Raw genomic sequence first — 13,546 nt, forward strand, 5'->3', positions numbered from 1 at the left:
TTTATCATTTTTACAGATGAACAACGCTGTGCTTCAAAGTAATGACCTTCAGTCCCATAAAACTGTACTCATTTAAGGGATAATAATCCAGACATTTCTCAGCATTTACACAAATTAATTCCTTTGTCGCAGGCAAAATCTCATGAAGTCCATAATCATGCAAATACACTGAGGGGCGGGGAGTCACAAGGAAAGTCACCTCATCATCTTTCACGAAAATCAGCTCAATCTGTCCAAACTGTAAAATAGAATACTCCTCTTCACATTTAAGGCAAATTAAGTTTCCTTTCCTGTACAGGGTACCCTTGTATTCTACCCACGTTGAAACAACGTCTGGTTCATTAAGCAAGCTTGTCTCAACAGCTTTGCACACAGCATCACTGTACAAATGAGGAGAGTATGTGGCCAAGTCAACACTTTTAAGCTTTGGTGAAAAAAATGACCGTGAGTGAAGGGGCCCTATCTTGCACCCAGCGCAATTGACTTTGTACAGCGACGCATGTATCATTCCTATTTTGCACCCGCGCAAAGCGTGTTTTTCCCTCTACAGAAGCACGTCGCTAAACTAGGGAATGAACTTGCGCTCCCTGGGCGGTTCAGCGCAAAAAAGGAGGTGTGTTCCGGCGCAAACGTTCCTTCATGCTATTTTGCAGGTTTAGAAAACAATTGCGCCACTAACCAGGAAAAAATAGTTTAAAGTCAGTGGCGCGTTGCGCATGTTATTCATAAGCTATTTTAAGGGCGCATGCTTGGCCATATCAATGAAGCGTGTGCACAACGCGCATACACTTTGATTCTCTCATCTACACAGAAGCAGCAGTTTTCATTTTTGCAAATCATACATTATTACGATAGATAGATAGATAGATAGATAGATAGATAGATAATTTATTATAAAAGCATACATCTAGCTTACACATTTACCCAAATTATCATACGCCTTTTTAACCGAAGTTAATTTGGGTGGGTTTCTCCATCCCCAACCTCCCTGACGAGAGCGTTGATCTCCTCGGCTGTGAACCGCTCCTGGCGCGCGCCTGGCAAATCCGCCGTTATAATAGGAATCCGCTTTAGAACAAGCGCGTCTGCTCTTAAAGGGAATGTGAGATGACGCTCTGATTGGTTTATTTCACGTTACGCCCAAACCACACCTATGAATAATGAAGCTACTTCAGACCAACCCATTTTAGATTTGCGCCTGGCGCAAGAGTCATTTATCCCGCTGGGAAAATAACAACAGCGCCAAGACCCGCCCACAAAGTTACTTGCGCTTTGCGCTTTGACACTTGCGTTTCAGATCATTAAAATAGGGCCCAAGATATGCTTGAAGAAGTTGATGGTTGTGTGACAATGTCTTGCATACATTTTTGAAGTTCTGTGTTCTTCTCACACTTCTTTTGAAGTAGGAATGTTTGCTTTCAAATCTCAATGACCATAAACGAATTAAAGGTCCTGTCACAGTGTCTGGTTTGTGTATTCCTGGTGTCCACTAGAGGTCCTCTTCCCCACGGTGTCATCCACATTATGAACTGCATTCCCCACAATCCTTGTCTGTACCAATCACTGTTCATTGCACTCAGCTGTTCCCCGTCATCATTGTTCCCAGCTGTTCCCTGTTTCATTGTTAGTTCTGTGTGTGTATATATACCCTGGTTGTTTCAGTGTTTGTCACGGAGTCCTTGTTGTATATCACACCACTTCTGATGTCTGTTTCTTATGGAAGCTTGTTTCCGCCACAGAATAAAAGATTTTAAAAGATAATTGCGACTTTTTATCTCACAATTGCGAGTTTACACCTCGCAATTCTGACTTTATTTCTCAGAATTGCGAGATATAAAGTCAGAATTGCGTCTTATAAAGTCAGAATTGTGAGATATAAAGTCAGAATTGCGTGAAATAAAGTCGCAATTGCGTGTTATAAAGTCAGAATTACGTCTTATAAAGTCAGAATTCTGACTTTTTTTCTCGCGATTGTGACTTTATATCACGCAATTCTGACTTTATAACACGAAATTGGGAGTTATAAAGTCAGAATTGCATGATATAAAGTCGCAATTGCGTGTTATAAAGTCAGAATTGTGAGATATCCTAAACTATTCTGAGGTAAAAAAAAATATCTTTATATCTCACAATTGTGAGTTTATATCTCACAATTCTGAGAAAAGATGTCAGAATTGCGAGATATAAACTCGCAATTGTGTGTTAAGTCAGAATTGCGAGAAAAAAAGTCAGAATTCTGACTTTATAAGACGCAATTGCGACTTTATATCTCGCAATTCTGACTTTATAACACGCAATTCTGACTTTATAAGACGCAATTCTGACTTTATAACACGCAATTGCGACTTTATATCACGCAATTCTGACTTTATATCTCGCAATTCTGAGAAATAAAGTCAGAATTGCGAGATGTAAACGCGCAATTGTGAGATAAAAAGTCGCAATTATCTTTTAAAATGTTTTATTCTGTGGCGGAAACAAGCTTCCATAGTTTCTTGCCTGTTCCTTTTGTGTTTCTCGTTTTGGATTGCTTACTTGGATTTGACCCCTGCCTGGATGATTACGATATTGGATTATCCTAAACAATAAATACTGCATTTTGGATCTACCCCTGTCTCCTTGAGTGTGGATCGTGACAGGTCCAAGACTTAAAATGAGTGACGTATAGTGAAGCATGTAATGATGTTTTGGTTTCAAATTTTCACCAGGAAACAGCTCCTTTCTTGTTTCTAGATATTCTGGTATTAAGACATTGAGATATGCAACCTGTGCAGTGGTAATCTTGGGAGCACACACTAGCTCAACCAGTTCTTTCAACTTAACAGTCAGTTGCCATACAGGGTCTTGTGACTCTACTCTGTCTCCAATTATGACAGGAAGAAATCTGAGGAGACACCAGTTCTCAGCTGCTTGACCACCTAACTTTCTGCCCTTTTCACATATCTGGGAGGGGGCAGAACCAGCATCAGAATCCAGATATTTGAATTGTGCAAGTCTCCTGTTCAGCTGTGTATATGAAAACCACTTCCTTTTTACAAAGTATTCCAAGAAAATGGCAAGATCAATAGCTACAACGCCTTCAAACAAGTCGTGGCCAAGGCATGGGGGAAGGCCAGGCTGAGCAACATGAAAATATTTGAGAGAGTTGAAAATGGAGTCAAACTTGGGTAAAAACCCATTTACAACATTTTCTTCGGTCGTCCTTAGAGTTTCCACTGCCGCCTTATAGGACTCAACTGTGCGATTGGGAAAGTCTACACACACATTCTGAAGTTCACTGCGAGATACCAAGCAATACCTACAGCAATGCTTGGCAGTACTGAAGTTCTGTGAGTAACCACCGATAATAGCCACATACTATGTCACCTGAAGATGTCACAAATCCATGCTCTTCAAGTTCTTTGACATCTGCCAACAACTTAGCAAAAATCTTGGTTTGACCAAAATAGTTAAAGTCTCTCTCATAATAACACAAAAGTGATAACTGAATGTTATCAATGCATGATCTGTAAAATGGCTCAAAGTTGCCAAGTGTAAAAATACACTCCAATCATTTTGTGTCTTTTTTTAACATGGTTTTTAAAGTGTTCTTCAATGGAATATACTGTGCATAACGTTGGTTTTGGTTCTCATCACAACCAAGGCACATACTTTGTGGATGCACGTATGAAAAATGTTTCTGATAATACTGTCTTCTTTGGTATTCTGTGGAAAGTAATGAATTACAAGCTGAATGTAAATCTTGGCCTTGCAAAGTCTGCACCACAGATTCAATATCACATTGTGAGAGGGTCGTTTTTGACTTGAGTATTTCCCTGAACATCTTCTGTGTGTACTGATGACAGATATAATTTAAACCACTGAGTTCCTCCACAATCATCTGAATGGTTGACGATGGCACCAGGTATTTGGCTTGTAGCTGCATATAAAACAGGCAGAGATTTTTCATGTACAATGACTTTGCATTACATTTTGTCAGCGAGTCTGTGAATTCACTTTCATCAACCTCATCCTCAGTAACATCAAAAAATGCTTAAGAAGGTTGCTCAGATAAAGTATCCATAATCTGTCATTGTGCAAATGTAGACGTCCTGTGCTTTCGTGAAACATAGGTAGTGAAACTTGATCTTAAACTGAAATTTTTGTCACATTTTTCAAAAGGACAACACACCACCTCTCCCTTGGCTAAATGTGACCTGAGATGAGAAAGGACATTGTTCATGTCTGTAAATTGTTGTTGACAGTCTGTATTGTTGCAAACAAATGTGCTCGTCGAATCATCAAAATGAGTATGTGGTCTTTTGTGATGGCGATAAACATGAGCTTTGAGAGCATTGTATTTTGAGAATTTACATTTGCATTCTGGGAAGCAACATGGAAATTGAGCATTTGCTTCATGTCTGTGTAAGATTTGATGATTAACATATCCCTTAACGGTCTTCAGAGAGCAATCACAATATTTGTGATTGCAATATTTGTGAATATTGTGACAATATTGTGAATATTATACACAATATTTGTGAATACATTGGAGTGTATTTTTACACTTGGCAACTTTGAGCCATTTTACAGATCATGCATTGTATTTTGAGAATTTACATTTGCATTCTGGGAAGCAACATGGAAATTGAGCATTTGCTTCATGTCTGTGTAAGATTTGATGATTAACATATCCCTTAACTCTCTTCAGAGAGCAATCACAAAATTTGCACGAACACATCATCATCCATATGGTTAAAGGTAACACACCTCATAAGATGAAATCCGTTGTCCATGCATATGAGTGTTCTTAAATGATTGTGAAAGGCAAGCAACCTTCTAAAACAACAACAACACAATTCTGAAACCTATTTAGTACTTTTTAATGCAACTTGCATCAAACATTAAGAATAAGATTTAAAAACGTATGTGATTAGCCATTGTAATTGTATTCACCTGTTGCCAATTAACTTTTAAATTATGTTGGATGATACGTCAACAGATTTTTTTTAAACACTTACCATTCACCACTCGACATCGAGTTCCGTGATTGTTTTGTTGTCATTCTGTTATATATTGCATTCATACAGCAGAATATGTTGCCTAAACGGTCACGTTTACACACAAAGCTACTTAACAAAGTCACTTACGATTTTTGAAAACAAACTGACGCCTGTAATTAATCCAGCGAACCCAACTCCGCTCCGTGTTTTAGCTTATTTGCCATGCCAACGAGCACGTTTCCCGACCAAAACAAAAACACAGGGATTTTTTCCTTGAGGCATTTTTACGCTGTTTTGGAGCCATGATGTGCCACCTGCAGTTAACATGCTGCTGCTTTGTCTCTTGGCTGATGCCGTTGGGCCGAGGGCAATGATTGAGAAGCAGTCTGACCAATGGCGTGCGTGAAGGCGGGACTTAACAAGAAAGGTCAAAGCAGTGCAGAAACGCACACCAAAAAATGTCTACCATAGAATGCAAAACGGGAAATTTCCTGCGACATTGTGAGGTAATCATACTGGGTAAATATGCTGGCATGTAATATTAAATATAAAATTGTAATCAACAAGTGTTACTGTATTTACGTTGTTTCTGCTGTTGCAGTGCACCCTTGGCCTTGTCAGTGGGTGAGGTCACATCACTAAACTGTCTGAAGAAGTAAGGTGTCGTGGACCATCATCAAATTTGTAAGTGCATTACATATTTAATGAACAAATATTTTGTTAAGTAAAAAACAATATTTTTTTATGTAAGAAACACAAGAACATCTAAAAAGAGTAACATGATCAGACATGATAATGAATATAGATATGTGATGTATAATATATAACCATTTTCTCTCTTATTTTTTAAAGGCATCAACATGGAGATTGAATTGGAGACCATTGTTCTGTTCGAAGTGTAGTTTGTGGAAGATGCAATGACTAAATTAATTTGAATTGTCAATGTTGTATTTTAAGCATATAAGCAATGTTTAGATGATGGTACTGTAGCACTGTTTAAAGTTTTTAATATTGTTGTTATTTACAATGGAAACTACTGTAACAGAAGAAAATAAAGAGGGAAAAATACAAATGATTTTCTCTAATGACGTTTTGTGTGACATAACATACATTTCATGAACTACATATAAAATTATCTGTAAGCCATAATCAAAATCAAAATGCTGTACATGCCTTTCAAAATTATGGTCCATCACAGTTCATTTTTTCAAATAACGGTCAACACATGTTATTTCAATTTACAGTCAAACTCTGTTAAATAATGATTAAAACATGATTTCAGTTTACAGTCAAAACATGCTTTATGAAGTAATGGTGTCAACATGTCATTTATATCTACATTCAAATCATGTTTAGTTAAACAACTGCTACACCATGTTTTTACATTTACAGTTAAAACATGTTTTATTAAATAAGGGTTTAAACATGTTACATGAACTTACAGTCAAATAATGCCATTACATTTAATGGTCTATGCATGTATTTGCAATTATACAGACAAAATATGTTATTTCAGATTACGTTTTAAACATTTTATAGTACTGTATGGTCAATGTTCTTTTTTTCATGTTGCTGTGTAAACATGTTACTTCAGTTCATGGGGTTTTACCGTTATTTTCATTAATGGCAAACGTTTGGCACCCTGTGCTGCCATGCATTTGCTCGTTTTTTTCTGTTTTTTTTTTTACAGTGTGGGTCACCGTGATTTTGCCAAGTCAGACATGATCCTGGATCATAACTTTTCCCTAAAATCAGAGGGAAATGATAGGTAAATAACACTGATGTTGAAGGAGCCTCACCCTGGTGCTAAGCCTAACTTGTCATAAACTGTAAACTTGTCCCTCAAATCTGATTGGTTGATTGAAAAGTTGTTCCAGGATCAACAAAGATGTTGGTGACCTAACTTGGTGAAATCACGTTCACCGTCTACCATGAGCCGAGAGCGTCTAAGTGGACCTGCAGAGATCAGCATCAGTCATCATGGGGCTCAAAATTCATTCATCAGTATTCATAGTAAGTTGTAATTGATATGAATGATCTATCTAAAATCTCTCCTAGGGAACCAGCGGAGCCTGAGCCGGCCCTGCATTTGAGGGAGAGACACACATGAATGACAAACTAATATTAGTCAATGAACAATGAACTGGGTTAATGTATTTTAGCATAAAGAAAATCTTATATCATAATTACCTTTAAGGTCTTTAGAAACTTTGAACTAAACATTGATATTGTGTAGTTTGTGATCCTCCATCAGCAGCTGCAGTTTCTCTCAGCTGTATCAGTGCAGTCACTGTGACGTCTGACTGACAGAGGTTTTTGTACAACTCTTTATCACTGTGTGAACACTCCTTTACAATAGAGCTGGTAAGTCCCGCCCCTTCCGTAAAACCCCGCTGGACCTCAAAGTTGAAAAACCGTCAATGCAAGTGAATGGGAGAAAATAATTATTTTCTGGTCCCGTTTGAATTGTGCCATGAATGTGAACATATGTTGTCTGTGAATTTTTTATATAACTTTTCGTGTAAAGAATGCTACACTTTAGCGGGTAGAAGTTTGATACGGTTAGACTTTGTGTGAGAGCACTTTGTGGACTACAACTCTCGACGCGTTTGAAACGTCAACACCACTAGCACACGGACTAGCTCACGGATCCCGCTAAACATGGCTGTGCCTTTGGTGCACTTCACCGCCTTCTTTCAGGGAGAGGACAAAGTCGTTGAGGTTGGCGAAAACCACGGGTAAGTCAACTTTATGGGGTGACGTCACATAGGCGACATGTAGTCTTTTGTCGTTATGTCTTTTCCACAACTGCTAGCTGAAGAATCATACCATATACTGTCAAACTCGTAACATGAAGAGTTATATAAAAAATTCACAGACAACATATGTTCACATTCATGGCACAATTCAAACGGGACCAGAAAATAATTATTTTCTCCCATTCACTTGCATTGACGGTTTTTCAACTTTGAGGTCCAGTGGGGTTTTACGGAAGGGGCGGGACTTACCAGCTCTATTGATACTGTGTCTACTCTGACAGTAATAATCTCCTGTATCTTCAGTCTGGACTCCACTGATGGTCAGAGTAAAATCACTGCCAGATCCACTGCCACTGAATCTAAATGGAGTTCCAGTATTACGGGTTGTTGCTGCATATATGAGGAGTTTAGGAGCTTCTCCAGGTTTCTGTGAGTACCAGGCTAAGTAATGATAAACACTCCACACATACACATTACTGCTGGTTTTACAGTTTATTCTGACTTCTTCTCCTGGTTGAACTGCTGTTATTGATGGACTCTGAGTTACAGTGATCTGTCCTCTACACTCTGAAAGAAAACACAAACAAAAATTATATATAATGATATACAGTATATGATAAACATATATATTTCACATTTTAAGAGAATTAATAATCATTATAAAAACTGTATTACACAAACCTTGAATAAACAGTGCAATGGTCCAGATGAAGATGCTGATTGTGTTCATTGCTGTAGTTTAGTCTTGTGTGATGATGAAGAGTGTGTTCTGTTCTGCTCTCAGTCATAAAGTGTTAAACTCACAGCACTATAAACACTCTCAGAGCACTGAAGCATGTGCTGACAATGCAAAGAAGTGGGCAGGATTTACAACAGCTTGTGCTGATAACAAACTAATATACACTAGAGTTACAGAATCATGACTTTATTTAGTATTTTTATTGTGACTCCTGAGACACTGAGGATGTGCAGATGAACGTCCATCTCTGTGTCCATATTCAGTCATGTGACCATCATCACTGCTACACTTCCACTAGATGAACCGCCATCACTAAAGTAAGATCATGAATCATGAGTCTGTTCAGAAAGTATCAGGACTGATTGTGAATCTCTAATCAGAGTTCATGGTGTCACTCCATCTATCATGAAGCCTCATGTGTGTCTGAAATCATCAAATGGAGAAGAAACAGGCTGTTAAAGATGGAGACATATTAGAGCTTGTTCACGTTTCATGATCTTGTGTGGAGATTCATAACCAGTCCAGATACTTTTAGAACAGACCTTGAATATGAAAACATGCTTGACTGTGGAGAACATGCAAAATACCTTTTATATTTTCAGTGTTGACACTTTCTATTGACTTTGGCTCTAATATTCAATAAACTCATTATTTGAAGAGATTTTCACTGAAGATTGAAGTCTGAAGCTGCAGGTTTTTCTGTGAATCATGATGATTGATCTGCATATGAAGAACAGAAGCATCATTATGAGAAACTCCACAACATCATCCATGATCAAAGAGGTCAAAGGTCACCTCAGAGGTCACAGCTCATCAAATATATTTCTTTAAACAGTGTTATATCAGAAAGCATTTAGTCAAATCTGAATGAGTGAGTGTTGAGAAGAGCTGAGGATCTTCTAATATCAGTGTGTTGAAGTGTTGTTTCTCTCTCTCTGCTGGAGTGTGTGTTCACTCGAGTGGAATAGAGGTTTTTGTACGAGCGTTTCATTAGATTGTATCACTGTGGTGGACTTTCGGTGGAGGAACTAAACTGGTGATCGGTAAGTCTGTCTATTTAATCACCTAATAAAAAATACAATTTTGATTTCAGAAAGTGTTTTACAGTGGAAACACGAACAACATTTATTATTATTAATGATTATTAGATATTGTGGTAAAACTTTACTTGAAGCCTTTATGTATAATGCATTATAAAGGTATCAATAATGAAGATTATAATGCCTTATATATTTTCATTTTTATATATTTTCATAAATAACTGTAACCAAAGTTAAAATGCATTATAATATTTGCAAATTCCTTGTTACATCTGAATTTCGTTGTTTGTCATGAGTTTTAGTGTATTATAATTATAATTTCTCAAGGTGTAACAATGAATAGATAATATTATAATGTGTTATAATATTATAATGCGGTTACAGTTATTCATGAGATCATAATGCAGATTATAATGTGTATAACAATGCAAAATGAATTAAAAGTCTTGTATAATGCAATATGTATGAAGGCTAGTGTTAATGATATTGTTGTATAATCATTTAATCACAAACAAAATCATTTTTAACAAAAAAAGGAAGTCTAAACATATTTCCACACTGTGTCTCACTATGAGTTTAATCAGTTTATTACAGGTTTGTTTTTCCTTAATTTATTTCTACACGGAGTTCATATTTAGTTCATCTTTTATTGTAGAAATCATACATGGAAAAAAGAGATTTGACATCAGAATGTAAATGTTGCTGCTTTCTGTAGTTCAGTCAATGATACTGAATCTCTTTTGCTCATGTTGTGCTTATAATTCAGTGTTTTGTTCATTCTGTATGATTCAATTGTGTTTTAACTCTGTTTGAAATTGAGTTACATTTTGAGTTGAATATCTCTATGTTCAGAGTTATAACTGCTGTGAATGTGTGTGTGTGTGTGTGTGTGTGTGTGTGTGTGTGTGTGTGTGTGTGTGTGTGTGTGAATGTGTTGTGTTTGTCTCCTGCAGCTGGTCCCACAGTGAAGCCCTCAGTGTCTCTGCTGCCGCCCTCTTCTCTGCAGATCTCTGGAGACTCAGCCGCACTGCTCTGCCTGCTCAGCTCTTACTCTCCACAGGGGGCGCTGGTGAGCTGGACACTGGACGGGTCAGAGGTCACCGAGGGGGTTCTGACCAGCGCAGAGAGCCAGCAGGACGGCCACTACAGCCGCAGTAGCGTCCTGACCCTCAGCAAAGCACGCTGGGAAGAGGGAGAGCTGTACGTCTGCAGAGTAACACATGATGGAGCTCCTCATGAGGTCTCGTTCCACAAGAGCTCTGAGTGCTGATGTTTCTCTCCTGAAGATGAGCCGTATATGAGTGTCCTGTGTCAGGCAGGATTCACATGAGTCTAGTGCTGCAGCTGGAGTGATTTACAACTCAATACTGAAACTGAGTGTGTGTGTGTGTGTGTGTGTGATCTTTCAATCTGCTGTGTTTGCTGCAACATTCAATAAAGCTTCTCAACAAGTTCACTTTGTGTCTGACAACATCATTCAACTAACAGATGAAGATGCAGGTGCTTTTCAGAAGGTTGATGTAGCAGTAAATGTCAAATAAAGCTCTTGGGGTTTGAACATGGTCTCTGGAGACAGAGCTGCTCTATTCTGAGAGGATCACAATCACTCCACCCTGACAATGCAAATGGGCTTTTCAGTCTCACTCTTTGATTGGTTACATGATCTGGACTGGAACACTTTCACTTCTGCTTTAGTGAAGCAGCGCAGACAAACTGATCATTACATTTTTTATGAGATAATTAACTTATCATAAATCATATAAAAACATGATCACAAATCAAGAATGTAAAAGTTTCTGTGTCTCAAATGGAAAGCATCACGTCCAGACAGCAGAAGTGACTGAATGCAGTCTGTTCAGTTTGATTGACAGGATCATATATTACACCTAAAACATGATGATCATATTGAAACATATACTATAGCAAACTAATGATCTGACCTATTTCAGTTCAAAGAAATCCCACCCCCACTCTATCATAATCACCTTTGGGCTGAGACTCATTGCTGAAGTCAAGGGCTGCGTCAACTTTGCATTTAAGGAACACAAATTGTAGTAAAAATAGCTAATGTGAGGACCTGGGCTTTTCATTCAACACTATCTAAAACTGTACAATATCTGTTACCCACAATATGAGGACATTGTTAAACACACACACACTCTAAATGTTGAAACATACAATATCAGGACATCATCTGAAACACAGTTCAGTCTTTCACAGCCTAAAGCAAAATGAGGACATGACGACTGAACACACAAAGAGTCAGCGTTCCTGTCTTCTAAGTTATACTGTTGTAGTAAAAGAAAGCTAAAATCTCCACAGTAATGGACAGGGATCTACTTCCCTAGAAGTTAAAGGGATAGTTCACTTTGAAATAAAATTTTGGTATGTTTTAGCTTACCTCAAGGGCATCCAAGATGTAGGTGTCTTTTTTTCCGCAGTAGTTTCAATTTTGATATTTTTAGGTCAAACCGTTCTTGTCTGTCAGTCATATAATGCAGGTCTATGGTCACTGTCTCAAAGAGCATGCACAAAGTCCAAATTAAAACAATTCCCCATCGTCCAAATTAAACAATTCCCCATCGTAAGTACACATTGATGGCCTAAGACACGAAACGAGCGGTTTGTGTGAGAAAACGAACAGTATTTATATTGTTGTTACCTCTTGAACACAGCACACGTCCAAATGATCAGAGGATGCGGGCGGGTATAGATATATAAACTAGACGTCACCTTGGCTACTGCAGTTCATTGGAACGAAACCGTAGCCAAGGCGACGTCTAGTGTATATATCTATACCCGCCCGCGTCCTCTGATCATTTGGACGTGTGCTGTAATTATTGGACAAAAAACTTCCTCACGTAATAACCTAGAATACTGTCTAACACTCGATGGCTGCTCTGTTAAGTCTTCGTCGTCGGTTAGGAACCTGGGTGTGCTCTTTGATACCAATCTTTCATTTGAAGTATCTGTAAAACCGCATTTTTCCATCTTAAAAATATATCTAAATTACGTCATATGCTCTCATTGACAAATGCGGAACAATTAGTTCATGCGTTCATGACCTCAAGGCTAGATTACTGTAATGCTCTACTGGGTGGTTGCCCTGCACGCTTAATAAACAAACTACAGCTAGTTCAAAACGCAGCAGCTCGAGTTCTTACCAGAACCAGGAAGTATGACCATATTAGCCCAGTTCTGTCAAAACTGCATTGGCTCCCTATTAAACATCGCATAAATTTTAAAATATTGCTGATTACTTACAAAGCACTAAATGGTTTAGCTCCGCAGTACTTGAGCGAGCTCTTAACGCATTATAGTCCGTCACGTCTATTGCGATCTCAAAATTCCGGCCAGTTGATAATACCTAGAATATCAAAATCGACTGCTGGCGGTAGATCCTTTTCCTATTTAGCACCAAAACTCTGGAACAGTCTTCCTACCATTGTCCGGGAAGCAGACACACTCTGTCAGTTCAAAGCCAGATTAAAGACACATCTCTTTGACCTAGCATTTACATAATACATTATAGACTTCTATAATTTAATGTTAGGCTGCATAGATTAGGTCAGCCGGAACCGGGAACACTTCCCATAAATCCTGATGTACTCGTTACATCATAAGAAGAATGGCATCTACGCTAATTTTAGTGTGTGTTTATCCCGAGGTTTTCCTGCAGCCTGCCGGATCCAGGCCGTATCCAGATCTGACGAAGGACCTTCGCCTGGACCGATGACAACGCAGTGCTGAAGTGCCAACTAGTCTCTCCCTATGGAGGATCCCTCTACCACTCTACAGATAAGGCGTTGTCGGGAAAATTAGTTTCGTGTTCCTACCCCAAAGCAACAAAATAAAATAAAATTCTTTATCAAAATTTATAAGGAAAGACAAGTACTTTGTTTAGGCTTGGCTTGTAGGGAATTCCAAACCTGCGTATTTTCAAACATAACTATAGAACCCATTCTAAATGCGCATGTGAACGCCATCAGCGTTTCTCACAGGTTCGCGTTTAAAGTCTGTGTAGAG

The 13,546-nt window shown here is 38.3% G+C and overlaps 1 gene segment (V, D, J or C); it reads left to right on the forward strand.

Moving 5' to 3' along the window:
- The first annotated feature begins 6,913 nt into the window (after window positions 1-6,913).
- Window positions 6,914-13,546, forward strand: part of LOC308684637 (immunoglobulin lambda constant 7-like) — a 41,117-nt gene continuing 34,484 nt past the window's right edge. The window contains exons 1-3 of the C gene segment in view: window positions 6,914-6,995; window positions 7,342-7,346; window positions 9,475-9,523.

The sequence above is a fragment of the Scardinius erythrophthalmus genome, assembly GCF_964197995.2.
Source record: "Scardinius erythrophthalmus genome assembly, chromosome: 24".
Lineage (NCBI taxonomy): Eukaryota > Metazoa > Chordata > Actinopteri > Cypriniformes > Leuciscidae > Scardinius > Scardinius erythrophthalmus.